The sequence below is a fragment of the Bombina bombina genome, chromosome 6, assembly GCF_027579735.1.
Source record: "Bombina bombina isolate aBomBom1 chromosome 6, aBomBom1.pri, whole genome shotgun sequence".
In the NCBI taxonomy this organism is placed as follows: domain Eukaryota; kingdom Metazoa; phylum Chordata; class Amphibia; order Anura; family Bombinatoridae; genus Bombina; species Bombina bombina.
Genome location: NC_069504.1, coordinates 1,065,393,455 through 1,065,408,149, shown reverse-complemented (window position 1 = coordinate 1,065,408,149; position 14,695 = coordinate 1,065,393,455). Strand labels below are relative to the sequence as shown.

Below are 14,695 nucleotides of genomic sequence, written 5' to 3'. Positions count from 1 at the left end.
CCTAGATCCCATGCTCAGCGCTACCTGTAATACTAGCTGTATGTCAGCAGCACTCCCTAGATCCCATGCTCAGCGCTATCTGTAATACTAGCTGTATGCCAGCAGCACTCCCTAGATCCCATGCTAAGCGCTACCTGCAATACTAGCTGTATGCCAGCAGCACTCCCTAGATCCCATGCTCAGCGCTACCTGTAATACTAGCTGTATGCCAGCGGCCACTACCTAGATCCCATGCTCAGTACTACCTATAATACTAGCTGTATGCCAGCGGCCACTACCTAGATCCCATGCTCAGCGCTACCTATAATACTAGCTGTATGCCAGCGGCCACTCCCTAGATCACATGCTCAGCACTACCTATAATACTAGCTGTATGCCAGCAGGCACTCCCTAGATCCCATGCTCAGCGCTACCTGTAATAATAGCTATATGTCAGCGGGACTATCTAGATCCCATGCTCAGCACTACCTGTAATACTAACTAGCTGTATGCCAGAAGCACTCCCTAGATCCCATGCTCAGCACTACCTGTAATACTAGCTGTATGCCAGCGGCCACTACCTAGATCTCATGCTCAGCACTACCTGTAATACTAGCTGTATACCAGCAACCACTACCTAGATCACATGCTTAGCGCTACCTGTAATACTAGCTGTATACCAGCAAACACTACCTAGATCACATGCTCAGCGCTACCTGTAATACTAGCTGTATGCCAGCGGCCACTACCTAGATCCCATGCTCAGCACTACCTGTAATACTAACTAGCTGTATGCCAGAAGCACTCCCTAGATCCCATGCTCAGCACTACCTGTAATACTAGCTTTATGCCAGCGGCCACTACCTAGATCACATGCTCAGCAATAGCTGTAATACTAGCTGTATGCCAGAAGAACTCCCTAGATCCCATGCTCAGCACTACCTGTAATACTAGCTGTATGCCAGCGGCCACTACCTAGATCCCATGCTCAGCACTACCTGTAATACTAGCTGTATGCCAGCGGCAACTACCTAGATCACATGCTCAGCGCTACCTGTAATACTAGCTGTATGCCAGCGGCCACTACCTAGATCACATGCTCAGCACTACCTGTAATACTAGCTGTATGCCAGAAGCACTCCCTAGATCCCATGCTCAGCACTACCTGTAATACTAGCTGTATGCCAGCGGCCACTACCTAGATCACATGCTCAGCGCTACCTGTAATACTAGCTGTATGTCAGCAGCACTCCCTAGATCCCATGCTCAGCGCTACCTGTAATACTAGCTGTATGTCAGCAGCACTCCCTGACACCATGTTCACTATAAGCAAGGTGCAACAAATATTTAGGAAGCGCAAGTGGCAAGCATTCACTAAATAGCTTTGGCCCAAGTATTATCTGATCACCAAAATGAATGTGCTACACTAAAAAAAGAATCTTTACTTCATGCCTACAATTGAGGGAATTACATAGAAGCATTTTATTTTACCATTTAATTGGCCTAAAAGCAAAATTCTCTAAATCAGCATCATCTTGAAAAACCTAAATGCATAAACCAACTATTAATTTACAGCATGTTGAAGAAACCCTGGGTTAGAGAATTTGCTTTTCAGCCTCCCTAGGGAGTGTCGGACAAACGCAGTATTTACACAAAAGCCAGGAGGTGTCTCATTACCATTTAACTGTTTCTGTTTGTTATTTTGATTGCCTGTTTTGTTTCTGTGCCCTAAGAAGTGATTATGGTGGAATGCTTTCAAAGGGAAAAAATAAAAAAGCTAAACAGATTTATATTTTAGCTTGTACTGGATCTATTTATGGAGATAGAAGACTTGAATGTCTCTAAGTGCAAATATACTTGCCCTGCCCTGCTGGTTTGTCTTGAGGACAGGGATAAAGATCGCTGGAACAACCTAGAAAAGCAGCAGTTAAATGTACAAAGAATAAAAACGTATTGTTAATTTTTATGAATTACAGAAGACAGGAAAAGTCCCTTTTGAAAATGACTTTAGATACTGTAGGACTGATTTAATCTTTGTAACATCTGACTTTTTTTTTTATATAACTGTGTTCCTTTGATTTGCGCTATATCTCTAATTGCACAAGTCTCAAAGTCTCATTTTTTTCCTTTTCTAGAATTTGTTGGGTAGAAAAACACTGCAACACAAATAAGCTGTGCTATAGTATTATTAAAGGGACACTAAAGTCAACATTTTTCTTCCACAATTCACATAAAGCACAAACACACACCAAAAAACTTTCCAATTTTCTTCTACTATCAAAATTATGCAGTCTTTAAATACACACACATCCGAGGAACAAGGTCTTAGTGAGCATGTGAAAGAGTTCACAGGATATATACGTTATATGAGTCTGTGATTGGCTGATGGCTGTCACATGATACAGGGGACAGGCAAATGGAAGAAATTTCAAAATTATTAGATTTAAAAAAAATAAAAAAAATCTACTACTCATTTGAAATTCACAAAAAGTGCTATGAGAGAGGAGAGAAAGAGAAAAAAAAAAAAAAAAAGGAGAGAGAGAAGAGATAGGAGAGAGGGTAAAGAGAGGGTAAAGAGAAGATATGGCCTGCGAGGAAAGGGAGAGTTTAAAAAAGAGAGACTGAAGAGAGAAGGGAGTGGAGAAGGAAAGTTAATAGCGAAGAGAGAGAGAAACAAAAACCTCCAGGTCTGTTATGACCTTCCATGACTGTCGGCACTCTCTGTATTCGCTCAGTTCAACAACTTTTTCTATCTAGCTATTTCTTCCCCAGAACCTCTAGTTGATGTTTCTAACTGCTATGCACTTATTTTTGTTAATGTATTACTGTATGTAACCTTATTTATTTTGTTATGGTATAAAACAATAATAAAATGATTGCACAATAATGTGTTTCACAATGGCTAAACAAAGTGGTGTAGTGGGTGTGGTGTGGGAGGGATCAGAAGTGGCGAGTAACATTTTGGCCTGACTAGTAGCTTAAGACTTGAAGTTTTGAACACTATATATATTATACTGATTTATAAAAACTGAAAATCGCAAATTTCTTACAATATTAATTATCGTTTTATTGATTAATTCACCTCTAATGCCAAGCAACCAACATCTTATTTTTATATGAAATATTTTTGATTTGTTTAATGTTTAACTTACATTCACTTATCTTTCTGTGAGATGTATCTGTTTACATTGGTTGCTTAGCAACAGAAGAAAGTCTATGTGACACCAAAGCTTGCGAGTAGATTACTTGGAAATGGAAAATTACTGTTTCAACTAATTAACCAAAATAATGATAAAGAAAGAAAAATAAATGAAATACTTTTATAAGGTAGGTTTGTTACTAGGTTTTATTCTCAAATAGTGTTCCTCATAATGACTAGTTAAAAAAAAAGCTAGAGGTTTAAGTACATTCCGGCAAGATCCACAATCTGACCCTACAACACATTACACAGTGATTGCTTGATCAGTGTAGGACCTCATTTTTATGACCACAGCAGAGGAGCGCAGAGATAGATTATATATTTCAGTTATAAATCAGTATTATATATATATATATATATATATATATATATATATATATATATATATATATATATATATATATATATATATATATATATATATATATATATATATATATATATATATATATATATATATATATATATATATACACATACACACACACACACATATACTCAAGAGACTTTTTTCAAGGTATAGGCCCCTGCACAAAATAATATACATTTTGCTGATGAAATTACAGGTTTGTTTAATATTTACTTTTTTTAGGCAGGCCCTATGCAAGTTGATGTCCCTTCCAAAGATAGGTTCTGTCTTTTCACACTGATCGTTCTACCTACAGCACACATAAAAAAAAAAAAAATATGTTAATGTTTTTTAAATTTATAAGCCAGCAAAACTGTTTTGATCAATCCACTATTGATTTACTCATTTGGAGAGGCCTCTCAGCACATATAAATGTTCTACAATTCCTGCCCCACTGTACAGCCCTCAGTAATACCCTCCTGCATGGCCCTCAGTAATGGCCCCCGCTGCACGGCCCTCAGTAATGGCCCCCGCTGCACGGCCCTCAGTAATGGCCCCCGCTGCACGGCCCTCAGTAATGGCCCCCGCTGCACGGCCCTCAGTAATGGCCCCCGCTGCACGGCCCTCAGTAATGGCCCCCGCTGCACGGCCCTTAGTAAGGCCCCACTGTACAGCCCTTAGTAAGGCCCCATTGTACAGCCCTTAGTAAGGCCCCACTGTACAGCCCTTAGTAAGGCCTCACTGTACAGCCCTTAGTAAGGCCTCACTGCAATGCCCTTAAGACCTCACTTAACTGCCCTTAGTAAATAAGTCTCACTGTACATCCCTTAGCAACACTTCACTGTACTGCTATTAGTAATGCCCCACTGTAAGCCCCTTAGTAACACCTCACTGTACTACCCTTAGTAAGGCCTCACTGTAAGCCCTTAGTAATGCCTCACTGTACTACCCTTAGTAACGCCTCACTGTAAGCCCTTAGTAAGGCCTCACTGCACGCCCTTAGTAAGGCCTCACTGTACTACCCTTAGTAACTCTTTACTGTAATGGCCTTGGTAAGGCCTCACTAAACTGCCCTTAGTAAATAAGTCTCACTATACATCCCTTAAAAAGGCCTCACTGTACTGCCATTAGTAACGCCCCACTTCACAGCACTTAGCAACGCCTTATTGTACAGCCCTAAGTAAGGCCTCACTGTACTGCCGTTAACAACGCCCCACTTCACAGCCCTTAGCAACGGCCCACTGTACTACCCTAAGTAAGGCCTCACTGTACTGCCGTTAATAACGCCCCACGTCACAGCCCTTAGCAACGCCTCACTGTACTACCCTAAGTAAGGCCTCACTGTACTACCCTAAGTAAGGCAGTAGTAAAAGGAGTCATGAAACACTTATTATAAGCTTGCGAAATTCAGATCATAATTTATTTAATTTTTAATGTCTATTTAGCATTTCAGAAACAAAAGAAAATTGACCAACAATGATTCCCCTTTTTTTGTTATTGTTTTTAAAGTGCATGTTCTTATCCACCAATAGACATTAGTAGGTTTGGATACCACTAATACTGAAGTAGTAGTTTCAAATGAAATCTAAAAAAACATAATTTATGCTTACCTGATAAATTCCTTTCTCCTGTAGTGTAGTCAGTCCACGGGTCATCCATTACTTACTTATGGGATATTAACTCCTCCCTAACAGGAAGTGCAAGAGGATCACCCAAGCAGAGCTGCTATATAGCTCCTCCCCTCTACGTCACACCCAGTCATTCGACCGAAAACCAAACGAGAAAGGAGAAACTATAGGGTGCAGTGGTGACTGGAGTATAATTTAAAATTTAGACCTGCCATAAAAAACAGGGCGGGCCGTGGACTGACTACACTATCAGGAGAAAGGAATTTATCAGGTAAGCATAAATTATGTTTTCTCCTGTTAAGTGTAGTCAGTCCACGGGTCATCCATTACTTATGGGATACCAATACCAAAGCTAAAGTACACGGATGACGGGAGGGACAGGCAGGATCTTTACACGGAAGGAACCACTGCCTGAAGAACCTTTCTCCCAAAAACAGCCTCAGAAGAAGCAAAAGTGTCAAATTTGTAAAATTTGGAAAAAGTATGAAGAGAATACCAAGTTGCAGCCTTGCAAATCTGTTCAACAGAGGCCTCATTCTTAAAGGCCCACGTGGAAGCCACAGCTCTCGTAGAATGAGCTGTAATTCTTTCAGGAGGCTGCTGTCCAGCAGTCTCATAGGCTAAAACGTATTATGCTACGAAGCCAAAAAGAGAGAGAGGTAGCAGATGCTTTTTGACCTCTCCTCTGTCCAGAATAAACGACAAACAGGGAAGAAGTTTGGCGAAAATCTTTAGTTGCCTGTAAATAAAATTTCAGGGCACGGACTACATCTAGATTGTGCAGAAGTCGTTCCTTCTTTGAAGAAGGGTTAAGGCACAATGATGGAACAACAATCTCTTGATTGATATTCTTGTTAGTGACTACCTTAGGTAAGAACCCAGGTTTAGTACGCAGAACTACCTTGTCTGAATGAAAAATCAGATAAGGAGAATCACAATGTAAGGCAGATAACTCAGAGACTCTACGAGCCGAGGAAATAGCCATTAAAAACAGAACTTTCCAAGATAACAGCTTGATATCAATGGAATGAAGGGGTTCAAACGGAACACCCTGTAAAACGTTAAGAACTAAGTTTAAGCTCCACGGTGGAGCAACAGTCTTAAACACAGGCTTAATCCTGGCCAAAGCCTGACAAAAAGCCTGAACGTCTGGAACTTCTGACAGACGTTTGTGTAAAAGGATGGACAGAGCTGAGATCTGTCCCTTTAAAGAACTTGCAGATAAACCCTTTTCTAAACCTTCTTGTAGAAAAGACAATATCCTAGGAATCCTAACCTTACTCCATGAGTAACTCTTGGATTCGCACCAGTGTAAATATTTACGCCATATCTTATGGTAAATTTTCCTGGTAACAGGTTTCCTAGCCTGTATTAAGGTATCAATTACTGACTCCGAAAATCCACGCTTAGATAAAATCAAGCGTTCAATCTCCATGCAGTCAGCTTCAGAGAAATTAGATTTTGATGTTTGAAAGGACCCTGAATTAGAAGGTCCTGTCTCAGAGGCAGCGACCAAGGTGGACAGGATGACATGTCCACTAGATCTGCATACCAGGTCCTGCGTGGCCACGCAGGCGCTATTAGAATCACCGATGCTTTCTCCTGTTTGATCCTGGCAATCAATCGAGGAAGCATCGGGAAGGGTGGAAACACATAAGCCATCTTGAAGGTCCAAGGTGCTGTCAGAGCATCTATCAGGACCGCTCCCGGGTCCCTGGATCTGGACCCGTAACAAGGAAGCTTGGCGTTCTGGCGAGACGCCATGAGATCCATATCTGGTTTGCCCCAACGTCGAAGTATTTGGGCAAAGACCTCCGGATGAAAAGTCTGGCGACTTAGGAAATCCGTCTCCCAGTTCTCCACGCCTGGGATGTGGATCGCTGACAGGTGGCAAGAGTGAGACTCTGCCCAGCGAATTATCTTTGAAACTTCCATCATTGCTAGGGAACTCCTTGTCCCTCCCTGGTGGTTGATGTAAGCCACAGTCGTGATGTTGTCCGACTGAAACCTGATGAACCTCAGAGTTGCTAACTGAGGCCAAGTCAGAAGGGCATTGAGAACTGCTCTCAATTCCAGAATGTTTATTGGAAGGAGACTCTCCTCCTGAGTCCATGATCCCTGAGCCTTCAGGGAATTCCAGACAGCGCCCCAACCTAGTAGGCTGGCGTCTGTTGTTACAATTGTCCAGTCTGGCCTGCTGAAGGGCATCCCTCTGGACAGATGTGGCCGAGAAAGCCACCATAGAAGAGAATCTCTGGTCTCTTGATCCAGATTCAGCATAGGGGACAAATCTGAGTAATCCCCATTCCACTGACTTAGCATGTACAATTGCAGCGGTCTGAGATGCAGGCGTGCAAAAGGTACTATGTCCATTGCCGCTACCATTAAGCCGATTACCTCCATAGCATTGAGCCACTGACGGGTGTGGAATGGAATGAAGGATCCGGCAAGCATTTAGAAGTTTTGTTAACCTGTCCTCTGTCAGGTAAATCTTCATTTCTACAGAATCTATGAGAGTCCCTAAGAAGGGAACTCTTGTGAGTGGCAATAGAGAACTCTTTCTTCGTTCACTTTCCACCCATGTGACCTTAGAAATGCCGGAGTACTAACTCTTGTATGAGACTTGGCAGTTTGGAAACTTGACGCTTGTATCAGAATGTCGTCTAGGTACGGAGCTACCGATATTCCTCGCGGTCTTAGTACCGCCAGAAGAGAACCCAGACCTTTGTAAAGATTCTTGGAGCCGTAGCTAACCCGAAGGGAAGAGCTACAAACTGGTAATGCCTGTCTAGGAAGGCAAACCTTAGATACCGGTAATGATCTTTGTGAATCGGTATGTGAAGGTAGGCATCCTTAAATCCACTGTGGTCATGTACTGACCCCTTTGGATCATGGGTAAGGTTGTCCAAATAGTTTCCATTTTGAACGATGGAACTCTTAGGAATTTGTTTAGGATCTTTAAATCCAATTATTGGTCTGAAGGTTCCTTCTTTCTTGGGAACCACAAGCAGATTTGAGTAAAACCCTAGTCCGTGTTCCGACCGCGGAACCTGATGGATCACTCCCATTAGTAAAAGATCTTGTACACAGCGTAGAAACGCCTCTTTCTTTATCTGGTTTGTTGACAACCTTGAAAGATGAAATCTCCCTTGTGGAGGAGAAGCTTTGAAGTCCAGAAGATATCCCTGAGATATGATCTCCAACGCCCAGGGATCCTGGACATCTCTTGCCCAAGCCTGGGCGAAGAGAGAAAGTCTGCCCCCCACTAGATCCGTTTCGGATAGGGGGCCCTCTCTTCATGCTGTCTTAGGGGCAGAAGTAGGTTTTCTGGCCTGCTTGCCCTTGTTCCAGGTCTGGTTAGGTTTCCAGCCTTGTCTGTAGCGAGCAACAGTTCCATCCTGTTTTGGAGCAGAGGAAGTTGATGCTGCTCCCTGCCTTGAAGTTACGAAAGGCACGAAAATTAGACTGTCTAGCCCTTGGTTTGGCTCTGTCTTGAGGCAGGCATGGCCCTTACCTCCCGTAATGTCAGCGATAATTTCTTTCAAACCCGGCCCGAATAATGTCTGCCCCTTGAAAGGTATGTTAAAGCAATTTAGATTTAGAAGTCACATCAGCTGACCAGGATTTTAGCCACAGCGCTCTGCGGCGCGCCTGAATGGGCGAATCCGGAATTCTTAGCCGTAAGTTTAGTTAAGTGTACTACAGCATCAGAAATAAATGAATTAGCTAGCTTAAGGGCTTTAAGCTTGTGTGTAATCTCATCCAATGGAGCTGTGTCAAGGGTCTCTTCCAGAGACTCAAACCAAAATGCCGCCGCAGCCGTGACAGGCCGCAATGCATGCAAGGGGTTGCAATATAAAACCTTGTTGAACAAACATTTTCTTAAGGTAACCCTCTAACTTTTTTATCCATTGGGATCTGAAAAGGTACAGCTATCCTCCACCGGGATAGTGGTACGCTTAGCTAAAGTAGAAACTGCTCCCTCCACCTTAGGGACCGTTTTGCCATAAGTCCCGTGTGGTGGCGTCTATTGGAAACATTTTTCTGAATATAGGAGGGGGTGAAAAAGGCACACCGGGTCTATCCCACTCCTTAGTAACAATTTCAGTAAGTCTCTTAGGTATAGGAAAAAAACGTCAGTACACGTCGGTACCAGCAAAATATTTATCCAACCTACACATTTTCTCTGGGATTGCAACCGTGTTACAATCATTCAGAGCCGCTAACACCTCCCCTTGTAATACACGGAGGTTCTCCAGCTTAAATTTAAAATTTGAAATGTCTGAATCCAGTTTATTTGGATCAGATCCCGTCACCCACAGAATGAAGCTCTCCGTCTTCATGTTCTGCAAATTGTGACGCAGTATCAGACATGGCCCTAGCATTATCAGCGCACTCTGTTCTCACCCCAGAGTGGTCTCGTTTACCCCTAAGTTATGGAAATTTAGATAAAACTTCAGTCATAACATTAGCCATGTCCTTGTAAAGTGATTTGTAATGGCCGCCCTGATGTACTTGGCGTTACAATATCACGGCACCTCTGAGCGGAGATGCAGGTACTGACACGTGAGGCAAGTTAGTCGGCATAACTTCCCCCTCGTTGTCTGGTGAATTTTTGCTTAGCATGTACAGATTGGCTTTTATTTAAAGTAGCATCAATGCAATTAGTACATAAATTTCTATTGGGCTCCACCTTGGCCTTTGAACATATAGCACAAAGAGATTCCTCTGTGTCAACATGTTTAAACAAACTAGGCAATTAGACTAGCAAGCTTGGAAAATACTTTTCAAATGAATTTACAAGCAATATAAAAAACGTTACTGTGCCTTTAAGAAGCACACACAAAAAAAAAAAAAAACTGTCACTTTGATATACACAATGAACCGGTCCTAGTTATAGCAATCAATTTTTCATATGAAATGCATTAATTTAGCAAAGGATAGCACCATCAGCAAATGGATTATTAACCCTTTAATACCAAAACGATTGACAAATCAAATAAATACGTTTTTTATCACAGTCAAAAGCACAGTCCTCACAGGTCGTGCTGTGAGTGATTACCTCCCTCAAACTAGTTTTGGGAGACCCCTGAGCTCTGTAGAGGACGTCCTGGATCATGCAGGGAGAATAAGGGAGAGACTGTGACTGAATTTTTAATGCGTAGTAAAAGCGCCAAAATAGGCCCCTCCCACTCATAATACAGCAGTGGGGAAGCTCATTAAACTGATTTTATTCAAATAAACGATAGCCAAGTGGAAAATAATGCCCATAAATTTTCACCAAGTACCTCAGAGAGAAAAACGATTAACCTGCCAGTAAACGTTTTAAAATATATGAAAATAATAATAAAAGCCTGTTGCTAGTCGGCTATCTCACTGCAGGAAAGGCTATAAGTTATATGTATACCGTATTTTCTTAGTGAAGTGCCATTCCCCAGAAATACTTTAGTGCCAACATACATACATACATAACAGCCTGATACCAGTTGCTACTACTGCATTTAAGGGCTGTACTACTTGCATTATATTGGTATTAGCAGTATTTTCTCAGTCAATTCCATTCCTTAGAAAATAATATACTGCAACATACCTTTTTGCAGGTGAACCCTGCCCGCTGTCCCCTGTTCTGAAGTTACCTCGCTCCTCAGAATGGCCCGAGAACAGCAAATGGATCTTAGTTACGTCCGCTAAGATCATACACAAACTCAGGTAGATTCTTCTTCTAATACTGCCTGAGAAGAAACAACACACTCCGGTGCTGTTTAAAACAACAAACGTTTTGATTGAAGTAATAAAAAACTAAATTTAATAACCACAACTCCTCTCACACATCCTATCTATTAGTTAGGTGCAAGAGAATGACTGGGTGTGACGTAGAGGGGAGGAGCTATATAGCAGCTCTGCTTGGGTGATCCTCTTGCACTTCCTGTTAGGGAGGAGTTAATATCCATAAGTAAGTAATGGATGACCCCGTGGACTGACTACACTTAACAGGAGAAAGTCAAAATTCCACACTCTTTTATATGCATAATAAAACAATTAGTACATTCTACATTCACTTTAATGGCGCAGGAAAAATATTCCATAGCTCGACAGCCAGAGAAAATAAGCAGAAAACAAGAGAGAAAGCCAAGCCATACAGCTAAAATACAAAAAATAATCAACGCCATTAAAAAACAAACAAAAAAAAAACTAATTTTTATCCATTTCCATACATGCACAGAAAATATATATTTGAAACATCAGTGTCTATTTAAAATCTTTAACATCACGAATGCCAACATTGTAGTGTGTTTTTTAAACAATAAAATAGAAATGAATTATCGGAAGCTTTTCTTTACTATTGTGGATGTACTTCTTTACAGAAAGGATGGTTGATTAATGGAATAAAAACACGGTTTAGTGGTGGTAAGGACTAAGGGCTCGATTTTATCAATGCCCCCTACAGCTGCAAGTTCTCACAAGAACCTGCTCACCGTATTTAACAAGCAGCGGTCATCAGACCGCTGCTTTCCTAAACCTCTTCGCCACCTCTAAGGTGGCAAGTCCGACCAGGGAGATTGACAGCTCCTGCTGGCACATGATTGGCTATGCCCAGGGCAGGGAGCGGGATTGCACGGCGAGTGCAAAATAGCGCTTGTCTGCAATGGCAATTTTCTCCGGAGAAATTCACCCCGTCTGAGGGCAAGCTGAGGCGGGACAGGGGCGCGTTAATGTGCCCCTGTCCGCCTCAGCTTTGATAAATCGACACCCTATGACTGAAAGGAACACAGGAAAACCTTATGCATATCCCAGCAATCCCAAATCATTTGGGTTACTATTTGCCACAAAAATCTAGGATATAGTGTATACCAGTGCCTCGAAAAATAAGGGCCAGCCCAAATAAAAGGATAAAGCTACACCAAACTAATTTTTATCTCTCGGCTATCAGTAGTGGGGGGCACCCATGCATGTTTGGGGACTCTAAATCTGAGTCTAATTTTAAGGCACCAGTGTTGTACAGTAACAGACAAATGTTGAAGATTTTAAAAGAACATAAAGGGCTCGAATTATCAAGCCTTCTTCCTGCACGACGACTGCAGATTCTCACACTCTACAATTTCAATCTCCCCGGTCTCGTCCGACCATGGAGATTGACATGGGGCGGCAATGTTAAATTCCACCAGCGACGAGCTGCCGGCGGACAGGGGGTGCAAATGTACGCCCCTTCCCCGCCGTAGCTTGATAAATCGAGGCCCAAAAAGTACAAGAAGAAAATGCTCTACTGTTTTAGAGAATTTTTTTGTTCCACTACTACTTGGCATTTAGCCCCAATGTCATGAATGATATACTCATGTGGTGTAGTTGATACCTGGAATAATCACCCAGGAGAGGTGGTGTGGTGTCTCATCAATGACAGAGTTAACTTAAAATGCCTTTCCTTTCTGTCGGTTTCTAGCCTTCATTGATCAAAAGAACCCCCCCCCCCCCCACACTCTACACTGAGCTCTTGATGCTTTGAATACAGGAATTCCACCTCTGAATCAAAGAAAAGAGTCAGGGATCTTAAGTAAAGGGTTTATAAAATTGTTATGTGACCGTGGGGGCTGTTTTTGCTACACAAAGGAAAAGTCCAGGGGGTATAGGTGAATGCAGCCAAACTTTAGGCAGAACTTTACTGGGATATTATTTGAGCAATGTCTAAAAAAGATGTCCCACAGGCCTGAGTACTGGAAGCTTAGTGATGTGTGTGTAAATGTAGGCTCTAAGTGAAGATCACCCCTACCTTGAGACGTCTTCTCCCAACCGGGCAGCTAGTGGTCCTCCAGAGGGGGCAGAGAAGTCTTCATCCGATCCGGGCAGAAGAGGACTCCAGATGGGCAGAAGTCTTCATCCATCCGGAGCGAGCAGGTCCTTCTTCAAGACATCCGACGCGGATCATCCTCTTCGTTCGACGGCGACTGGAACAATGACGGGTCCTTTAAATGACGTCATCCAAGATGGCGTCCCTTCAATTCCGATTGGCTGATAGAATTCTATCAGCCAATCGGAATTAAGGTAGAAAAAAATCCTATTGCTGATCCAATCAGCCAATAGGACTGAAGTTCAATCCTATTGGCTGATTAGAACAGCCAATAGGATTGAGCTTGCATACTTTTGGCTGATTGGAACAGCCAATAGAATGCAAGCTCAATTCTATTGGCTGATTGGATCAGCCAATAGGATTTTTTCTACCTTAATCCCAAATTGGCTGATAGAATTCTAATTGAAGGGATGCCATCTTGGATGACGTCATTTAAAAGGACTCGTCATTGTTCCAGTCGCCGTCGAACGGAAGAGGGATGCTCCGCGTCGGATGTCTTAAAGATGGACCCGCTTCGCTCCGGATGGATGAAGATAGAAGATGCCGGATGGATGAAGACTTCTGCCCGTCTGGAGGACCTCTTCTGCCCGGATAGGATGAAGACTTCGGACCGTCTGGAGGACCACTTCTGCCCGGTTGGGTGAAGACGTCTCAAGGTAGGGTGATCTTCAAGGGGGTAGTGTTAGGTTTTATTAAGGGGGGATTGGGTGGGTTAGAGTAGGATTTGTAATGTTGTAATGTTGGGGGGGGGGGTTATTGTTTTTTTTACAGGTAAAAGAGCTGATTACTTTGGGGCAATGCCCCGCAAAAAGCCCTTTTCAGGGCTATTTGTAATTTAGTATAGGGTAGGGATTTTTATTATTTTGGGGGGCTTTTTTATTTTATTAGGGTATTAGATTAGATGTAATTAGTTTTAAAAAATTATAATCATTTTATTATTTTCTGTAATTTAATTGTAATTAATTGTAGTTAATTTAGGCAATTTATTTAATTATAATGTAGTGTTAGGTGTAATTGTAACTTAGGTTAGGATTTATTTTACAGGTATATTTGTATTTATTTTAACTAGGAAGTTATAAATAGTTAATAACTATTTAATAACTATTCTATCTAGTTAAAATAAATACAAAGTTGCCTGTAAAATAAAAATAACCCCTAAGATAGATACAATGTATATACATTTATATTGTAGCTATCTTATGGTTTATTTTATAGGTAAGTATTTAGTTTTAAATAGGAATAATTTATTTAATAATAGTATTTTTATTTAGATTTATTTAAATTATATTTAAGTTAGGGTTAGACTTAGGTTTAGGGGTTAATAACTTTATTATAGTGGCGGCGGCAGATTAGGGGTTAATAATTGTAGGTAGGTTGCGACGATATTGGGGGGCGGCAGAATAGGGGGTTAATAACTATAATGTAGGTGTCAGCGATATTGGGGGCGACAGGTTAGGGGTTCATAAGTATAATGTAGGTGGCGGCGGTGTCCGGGGTGGCAGATTAGGGGTTAATAATATAATGTAGGTTGCGTCGATGTCAGGGGCGGCAGATTAGGGGTTAATAAGTGTAATATTAGGGGTGTTTAGACTCAGGGTTCATGTTAGGGTGTTAGGTGTAGACATAAAAAGTATATCCCCATAGGAATCAATGGGGCTGCGTTAGGAGCTGAACGCTGCTTTTTTGCAGGTGTTAGG

General features: G+C 41.9%; 1 protein-coding gene across 5 annotated transcripts in view; it reads right to left on the bottom strand.

Moving 5' to 3' along the window:
- LOC128664173 (homeodomain-interacting protein kinase 2) overlaps positions 1 to 14,695 on the bottom strand; it is a 148,108-nt gene that overhangs the window by 95,541 nt on the left and 37,872 nt on the right. For 3 of the 5 annotated variants that reach the window (XM_053718936.1, XM_053718934.1, XM_053718938.1), the window contains one exon: positions 3,762 to 3,837. The exons of the other annotated variants lie outside the window; for them this stretch is intronic. The gene's annotated coding sequence lies outside the window, so the exon portion shown is untranslated. The remainder of the gene's footprint in view (positions 1 to 3,761; positions 3,838 to 14,695) is intronic. 5 annotated transcript variants of the gene reach the window in all.